The sequence below is a fragment of the Microcebus murinus genome, chromosome 25, assembly GCF_040939455.1.
Source record: "Microcebus murinus isolate Inina chromosome 25, M.murinus_Inina_mat1.0, whole genome shotgun sequence".
In the NCBI taxonomy this organism is placed as follows: domain Eukaryota; kingdom Metazoa; phylum Chordata; class Mammalia; order Primates; family Cheirogaleidae; genus Microcebus; species Microcebus murinus.
The window spans coordinates 12,944,834-12,953,391 of NC_134128.1; the positions used below are offsets into that span (position 1 = coordinate 12,944,834).

The window sequence follows — 8,558 nt, forward strand, 5'->3', positions numbered from 1 at the left end:
AAAAAGAGACTTTGCAGGTGTGCTTAAGCTAGCAATCTTGAAATGGGAAGGTGATCCTGGATTATTTGCACCCAAGGTAATCACAAAAGATTGTTAGAGTATCCAACTCAGGGAGAGGAATTTGAAGGTGTCAGGCTGTTGTGGCTTTGAAGATTGTGGAAGGGACCATAAAAACAAAGAACACAGGTGGCCCCCTGGAGGCTGAAAAACTCAAGGAAAATGAATTATCATCCTCTGGACACTCCAGAAAGAACACAGTCAGCCTGACTGACATCTTGATTAGTCCAGTGAGACTTCTGGCTATAGAATTGGAAGATAATAAATTTGTGCTGTTTTAAGCCATTAAGTTAGTGATAATTTTTTTCATAGCTGCAGTAGAAAACAAATACAACATACTCATTCGTTTTAAAGCCCATTCTCACTCCAGGTGGCAGATTGAGCATTATTTAGATGCTAACATGAAACACAGCTACATGAACCAAAGAATACTTGCTGGACCCAGATGCCCTTCCTACTTCATTGTGTACGTGCTCGCAAACTTACACACATACATGCACGTGTTAACATGCACACATTGCCATTTCAAGATGCTTTAGGAATTCTTGCAGGCCAATAGCTACTTTAGATTTGTTTGTATATTCACCTAATTTGGGAGGTGTTCACAAGTAGCACTTTGTGAGGAATTGACAATATTAGGATGCTTCTCTGATACATGGGTACCTATCCCTCCAAGTAATTCAGGAAGAGGCCGTCATGATTTTCCATTACTGGCCTTTCCATTGAACTCTAGGCTGGAGAGCTTCGTCTAAGGATGCCACACAGGTTCCAACGCTGTGTGACTATCTGATTGGGCCTCTGGAGGGGCAGAGATGCTAAATACATCACGGTCAAGGTGGGGAGGATATCTGGGAATCTTCAAATGGGTTCTTAAGCTGCCAGATGCAAAATGTTTTGACAATCTTGAGTTCCCACGTTTCCAGGAGTTGAAGTATAAAAAACAGTGTCGAAAGGAAAGGAACAAAAATAGATTGGTTAAGAGCTCCGTTAAAGATAAAAAGGTACACAAACTTTTTAAAAGGACTTATTAATAGTTTCAAGGTCCACATGGTTAATGGATCCCAGAGGAGGTTGGATGATGCATTTTCCATGGGTTCTTTAGCAATTATGGTGGCAGCTAGGGGAACAGCATGAGGTACCCAAATGCTTTAGCCCTGAATACAGAGAGTCCCTTGTAGGAACATCCTTTTAGCAGAGAAACAGACACACTGTGTGGATCTCTCCCATGTAGGATATTTTGGAAGCAAAAGTTGCCCAAAATATCAGGGACGATTAGATGGTGCTTAGCAGTATTTTCTCTGATAAAGAATTTTAGGTCTGATGGGTCTGCAACACAGATTTCCAAAAAGAGGCCAATTCAGTTACTTGATCAGAATTGCATCCCTTGATATCATACAATAACAGCAGTATTCATAATTCAAGTTTTACCTAAAGGAATTTTTATGTGGGGGCGAGGAAAAAAGCTCATGAATTTTAAGTTTATCTTCTCAGGATATGATTTAACTCTTCTATTGCTTTATATTTAGATTATTCCTTATGGGTTAGCAGGAGAACATATGCTTCTTTATTAATGCAAGTCAGCAGAGCTTTCCTTTGAAGCTACCCATCACACATGATGCCAAAATTCCTAATCTTAAGTGTCTTTTTTTTTTTACATAGTGTTATTGGTTCATGTTACTGTGCAATAAAACCAAATAAAGCGGATTACTTACAAAATTGTAGCAAATAGTTTCTAAAAAAGCATAAGATGTTATTTGCAAGAGTGCTGCCATTTTTAGAAAGAATTCATTTTTTTGTATTGAGAAAACATCAAATTCTTTTTAAAATCTCCACAGTCTTAAGCTTTGCATATCATTTCAGTCCATTTTCTTACGGTGGATTATAGCATAAGTTGTCCTGAGTTGAATACGGTGACTCTCAGTAAAATAAATAAATAAAAATTGCTTTGTATTATCTCAGTATCCTCTCTATTTTTCTCTTTTTGCAAGTTTTGTTCACAGTTAATCAAATACCCCTCTTTTTTAGTTATTTAAAAAATAACACAGAGATCATCTTTGATATTCCGGTTATAAGCATTTAGTTCTTTTTTACTGCAACAGTATGATTGGGAGAAGTTCTTGGTTTGTATAGGTTGTACATGGCAAGAAATTAGAGTTCTTATCCACATAATGGATATTAAATACAGTCATCCATAATAAAGGTGTGTTGAGTGAGGGTTAAGTCACAATGGACTCAGATAGAATAAAAGGGCATAATGGTACTCTTTTCTTTTTTTCATTTTATTCATTCTGTTTTAAGATTTAAAAAGGACATAATGGAATGAAACAGTTTCCAAATGAACAGTTGGCTTAAAAATTTTCATTTTTATTTCATTTTTCACTTTTTGGCATGCCCTGTAATGGTCGTGTACCATGAGCACAAGCATCTAGTAAGAAAAACAAATATATCCCCCAGATTATTAGTTCTTTGATGTCAACTATTTTAAAGGTGTTGGGAAATAGGGAGATGGTTTTCCTTAGTATCAATCCTGTTTGTCGTCTTTCTCTGAATGGGAGATAGCATAGGCATTCGCTCAAAATAAACTCTCATAGCAATAAAAGTGTATGTAGCAGTAGATTTTAAATAAAATAAATCTCTTTTTCATTAGGTTTTCATCATAAAGATTCTTTTCTTTTCCAGAAGGACCTGGAATGATGACAATGATTGTAATTTCAATCTAGCAGATGCTTATTAGGTACTAGGCATTCTGCTAAGCGATCTTTCTACAATATCTCCTGTTTGACATTGTCCCCTCAGCAAACTTACGATGTCGGTACAATTACTATCTCTATTTTACAAATTGAAAAACTAAGGATCAGAGAGATTAAGTAGTTTGCTAAAGGTCGTGTAGCTATGTTGGTTCATCATTGGGACTCGAACACAAAGTGGGTGGTTTTACCTACCTGGAGACAGGGGTTCTATTTTCTGGTTTTACTGCTGAGGTATAATGGTCCCTTGAACTATTTTAGGCCTGTCACCAACTGAGAAATGTTGGAATTTGATCAATGAATAAATAGCAATCCACAAACTGGGGATATGCTTGGTTCACAGATTTTTGTTGTTGCTGTTGAACATGTAAAATATTAACATTTTTTTGAATTAGCAAATTTATTTATTTAGAGCAGAGTCTCACTGTGTTGCCCTGGCTAGAGGGCCATGGCATCAGCCTAGCTCACAGCAACCTCAAACTCCTGGGCTCAAGCGATCCTCCTGCCTCAGCCTCCCAGGTAGGTGGGACTACAGGCATGCACCACCATGCCTGGATAATTTTTTCTATATATTTTTAGTTGGCCAATTAATTTCTTTCTGTTTTTAGTAAAGACAGGGTCTCGCTCTTGCTCAGGCTGGTCTCAAACGATCCGCCTGCCTCAGCCTCCCAGAGTGCTGAGATTTACAGGTGTGAGCCACCGTGCCCAGCCACAGATTAATTTTTTAATCAAGAGAGTTTAACCTAGATGAAAATCTAGATTCCCGGATTTTCATCATAAATTAGAATCTCTGTCATTCATCACCTGTGTTCTATCATGGCCACACTTAGCTGAGTGGGACGGTCCCCTTTAGAAGAGGTGGTCACTTGCCAATTTACCACTGTCCCCAGCCAGGAACTTCTCTCAGCTGTTTCCCTGACTTCTGTAGACATTTGAGTTTGGGCTCCAAGATTTACTTGATTCTTAATGAGGATTGAGTTTTCAATTCAGTGATTCTATATCCATACTACAAGTTAATTTTTTTAGTACACTTACTTTCCTGTTACCTACAGCATGGCTTCAGTGTGCAATAATTGTGAATTTCTTTGGAAGTTCACATTATAAATTTCTAGAACTAGACATATAAAAGCCATCTTAAATTCCTCTTTGAGGACATACAACAACAGCTACGATGTGCAAGTGTCTGCCAAGCATTCTTAAGGGCAGATCACAGAGAAGTTATTCAGTATCATAACAGCCACGTAAAATTAAAGCGAAAAGGTTGTAGGAGCCATTAGTGCAATGCTATGCATTTTTTGAGAGAAGAATATTTTTATTTCCACACAGGCAGTGGGCGAATGATGTGCAGGCTCTGAATAATGGAATTGTTTTCTAATTGATGCTTTAATTAAGATGAATCTTTCCCATTGGCTAGAAAGGAGGCTGTTATTGAAGATGTGTGTGGAAAATCAAATAGGATTTGTTTCTTTATAAAATATTTTATAATTTTGTAAAAATGTCCCATCTTGCATCAGTTTGAATGAGATGACCATTATGTTAAGCTGGCAAATTAACTTCTATAGCCATGCATGAGTTATATATATTTTCTAGGTATATGTATATATATATATATGATATATATGTATTTTTTTCCTAAGAGATAAAATTAAACTCACAAAAAATTGTACCAGACTAAAGCACATGACACAATGGTCTTGTTTCTATCACACACAGAAACAAACAGCTTGTTTTAATAATCAAATACGTTTCCTAAGGGCCTTGTTAAATTGGTGAATGTAAATTGCAATTGGAATTGACTATTAAAGATCTTGCTAGAGTAGGTTAAACATCTGTTCAATTTATTATAATTTTATTTGTACTTTAGCTGTAACTGGGGCAATTAAGCCAATCAGAGCAAGCAAATCAAATCTAATTTACACTCTAATGGACTAAAAATGAATGAACAAACACTGTCCTCCTAGATCCAAATGATTAAATATGTCTCTGTGGATTTTTTTTTTCTGTTTCAGTATACAAAATCATGGTGTTTATAGTATAATTAACCATTTAAGAATTATGTAAACAAATCTGAGCATCTTTGTTTTTTCATGTTTTTTAATAAAATTGCTAAATAAAATCCAAGAACATTATAAATTAGAATCCTTTAACTTAGACAAGTTTACTTATGAAATCATTCATTTAATCCAAGTTCATGCTTTAGTTGAATGCTGAAATTTAAATGGAACATTCAGACACTAATTTTCTTAAAATTTTCTGTATTCGGGTTTTTTTGCCTTAGCCATGGGTTGATTAATAATGGATTTGGTATTGTGAATTAAGACTTTGTCTATGCACAACTTGTATGATTTAGAAACAACTTGGCAATGCAGAAATGAACCCTTCAGTACAATATTTAGGTAGAATAAGCCAACATCCATCTTAGTAGGAGCCCAGCGTCTCTATAACTGCCGAGGAACTATAAACAGGCATGTGACCCAAATACAGGTTGCAAAGTGGACACTGTGTTTTAGACAGAGATCCAGGGCAAACTCACAACAATGTGCTGGGAGCTGCTATTTTAGTTCAGGAAATACCGAACAAAATACCATTGTATAACATGCAGTAGTTTGAATATTGATTGAATTATTACTATATACTAATAGACTAGGCAAAACATAAGGCTCTTTTTTAATAGTATTACCATTATTTTTTAAATTGAGCCCATTGTTTGGTAAAGCCTTTTTTTAATACACTAATTTGGTGAGCTAAGATTTCCTCGATTTAGGACAATAGCAATAGAACTGTTATCATATTTTGTGTAATTTTTGGAAGGTATATCTTTTATTGCTCTTCCTTCCTGTAAGCTCACTGGTAGCATTTGAATAATTTGATAGGGCTTGGCAGATGCCACCCAGTTTGTCTTTTAGCTTCCAATGTCTGATGAAAGCAAGCTCAGCAAGATCTATTTCCTCAATGGAAAGATTGAACAATTGCCTTTGGCCGTGAGCCTTAGAACACATCGAATCTGGTTCATCTCAACTAGAGTCCACCAAATGGAGAGAAGCCATGCCAGTCTCCATTGTCACTAATGGACTTGACATATGTCCTTCTCTCCTCCTGGATGTGCCCCTTGCTGTACCTGGGAGACCTTTCATATTCTCACCACTTTCCTCTGTCACCTCCTCTTTGCTACATACTCTCTGTAATCTGCAAATCTACAATTACCTATTAAGAATCTACTGTGGGCTGGGCATGGCGGCTCACGCCTGTAATCCTAGCACTCTGGGAGGCTGAGGCGGGCAGATTGTTTGAGCTCAGGAGTTTGAGACCAGCCTGAGCAAGAGCGAGACCCCGTCTCTACTAAAAAAAAAAAAGAAATTAATTGGCCAACTAAAAACATATAGAAAAAAATTAGCCAGGCATGGGTGGTGCATGCCTGTAGTCCCAGCTACTTGGGAGGCTGAGGCAGGAGGATCGCTTGAGCCCGGGAGTTTTGAGGTTGCTGTGAGCTAGGCTGATGCCACGGCACTAGCCCAGGCAACAGAGTGAGACTCTGTCTCAAGAAAAAAAAAAAAAAAAAAAAAAAAAGGCTGGGTCTCATGGTACAGGGAATTTGATTAAGTCTGGGTAAATTCCTTCCCCCATGCCCTCTCTCCTTCTCCCTTTCTTCTTTGTCTTTCTTACTTCCTCAAACACTTTTGAGATGCATGCTACTAAGTATCAGGTGCTAGTAAGTACTGTTACATCTATAGATGCTACAAATGTAACGGTAGGCAAGAACGACATGTTCCCTGATCTTTCGTAGCTAGTGGGGGGGAAAAAGTATGAATCAAATATTCACATGAACCTTGATAACAATTACGAAGTTGAATTAAGGATAGTAAGAAACCATAGAATATAATAGAGGCTTTTGCCTAGGTAGGTTAGGGATAGCTCCGCAATGAAATATCCGTTAAGCTGAGATGCAAAGGTTGAATGGAGTTACATACATAAAACAGACGAAGAAAGAGGGGACAGGTATGCAGAAATATGTTGCACCTGGATGTCGTATGATGCCTGAGAGAGACAGACAGACTGCCAGGGCTGAGGAGGTCCACAGATGAGCTGAAACTTCTCAGAGAGCTAGGGAGAAGCTAGAAGTTATAATGCTGCCTGAACACTGTGTTAAGGAATGTTGCCTTTATCTTAAACACACTACAGACTATTGAAGAGATTTAAACAGAATCGAAATCCATTCTTCTTTTCTGCAGAGCAAGAGTGGCTATAGGTTGACTATTGGGAGCAAGCTATAGAATCTAGCTGCGAGAAGATGCTATCTCCAAAGTTAGGATGGTGGCAGTAACTAAGAGAAGTGGACAGAGTTGAGAGGCACAAAGGTTTGTGTGTTGGTTGTGAGTTACTCTTTGTCTCAGGCACTTGGTGTCTACCATTTGTTTTTAATCTTCTCCACAGTAATTAAGAAACTTCCCAAACACAAGCCTCTTCTTTTCTTCCTGGTCCATGTTCCTCTAGCTTTATTTTCCTTTGATTTCATCTCCACGAAACATTGGAACTCAATTTAACTTGGGGGGGGGGTAAAATCTCCAAAACCAAATCTTTTAACTCTGAGACTTCTTTCCACTCGAATGGCCCATTTCCACCCCGTGGTGTTGGTAGAACAGCTAAGAAACAGTGGCAGGAGGACAGATGAGGGCTTGAACGTGTTTGGAATACAGCCAAGACATCTTTACCTTTATTAAGTCCTGACAAAAATCCTGGTTGAATTCCATGAGGTTTTCCAAGCAAATGGGACCACTTTGTAAAAAAGCAAAAGCATCCTCTCACCATGTGCAGGAGGAGGAGGTGTAAATGGAGAGAAGCCACCAGCCTTTTCAGAAAGTTACATGATGTAACAGCTCCACTACACTGCCTCATTTGTGCTGGAAAATTTTAAATAAGAGAAACATAATCCTGGCCCATTAGCATTGCAACAAGTATGTTCTCAGCATAATAAACTTGGTTCCAGGGTGGCATTCAGCTCCGTTTTACATGCCCTTCTGTCTCACCTTTCACTGCCAATGCCACTGAAGTCCTAATGGAAAGACAGCCTTTAAAAGAACCCTGCTGGCTTTTTGGCTGCCTGTTGGCAACAGAGGAGAATAGGAGGACGGGAGTAATACATTTGTAAAGTTCCACTTGCTTATCTTACTTGAGGGACAGCATTCCAGCCTTTCAAGCTCATCTCCCAGCCACTGTAATTAGGGTTTCCAGAAACAGCCTTGACATCACAACAGCAATTTGATAAGCTTGGACAGTTACCAGTCCATCCGTCTGGCAAGGCGTTGCTGTAGATCCGATGATTTCGCTGGATCATGGCGGATGCCATTAGTTCCCAGAAGGGAAAGAGAAATATTTTTGCAGCAATACACAGAGAAGTCATTCAGGGAGCCTGGCTGATGGCGTTAAAACTTTTGTCTTCGAACCTAGCAACAAGTCTTCTCATATTGAGTCATTGACTTATGGAGATGTACGTGATCATGCAGCTCTTTCGTTGCTGAGCAGGCAAGGGAAAAGATAAGCGGAGAAAGAGGGAAGGGGATAAAGAGAGGTACACATTCACAAGGCAGGAGGGAGAGAGAGGTCTGGAGTTGAAATCTCCCTGAGGTCAAGATTCAGGTTTTCAGTACAGCTCTTCATTTGAATGTGACAGTGCACGTGGTCACATTGACATTGGGACAAGGAGGAGCCCATCCCAAGTGAGCATCAGTGATTTTGCAGGCAGAGCAAAAGCCTCTA

The 8,558-nt window shown here is 38.6% G+C and overlaps 1 pseudogene; it reads right to left on the reverse strand.

Moving 5' to 3' along the window:
• Positions 1-8,136, reverse strand: part of LOC105865303 (calmodulin-like) — a 53,996-nt pseudogene extending 45,860 nt beyond the window's left edge.
• Positions 8,137-8,558: the final 422 nt, after the last annotated feature.